We start from the raw sequence: 632 nt of genomic DNA, 5'->3' as shown, positions 1-632 counted from the left end.
ACAATAGAGCAGAAGTTATGCTCCGCTGTTACCAGTAGCAATTTTGAAGTCCATTAATCTTTATTGCAAAAACTGACCTTTATTTGACTACTTTTAACATAATAGTCCATTACTTTTTAATGAATTTGTAACATGCTATGTAATCTTTAATGACATTTTATGACATACCATGACTTTTTTTCTTTTCTTTTTTTTTTTCATATTACACTATGACTTTTTTTTCAACATACAATACTATGGCTTTTAAATGAATTTTCGACATACGATACTATGACCTTTTTTGACTTTTTTTTCAACAAACTATACTATGACTTTTTTAATAAATCTGTGACATACTATACTATGACCTTTTTATGACCTTTTTGACTTTTTTTCAACATACAATACTATGGCTTTTAAATGAATTTTCGACATACGATACTATTACCTTTTTTGACTTTTTTTTCAACAAACTATACTATGACTTTTTTAATAAATCTGTGACATACTATACTATGACCTTTTTATGACTTATTTAGACATATTGTATTATGACTTTGTAATTAATTTTTGATATACTATTCAATGACCTTTTTATGACTTTTTTGATATACTATACTTTGAGTTTTTAATAAGCATGCATACACTAATAT

The sequence above is a fragment of the Etheostoma cragini genome, chromosome 16 (assembly GCF_013103735.1).
Source record: "Etheostoma cragini isolate CJK2018 chromosome 16, CSU_Ecrag_1.0, whole genome shotgun sequence".
Classification (NCBI taxonomy): domain Eukaryota; kingdom Metazoa; phylum Chordata; class Actinopteri; order Perciformes; family Percidae; genus Etheostoma; species Etheostoma cragini.
Note: the sequence above shows the minus strand (reverse complement) of the source record.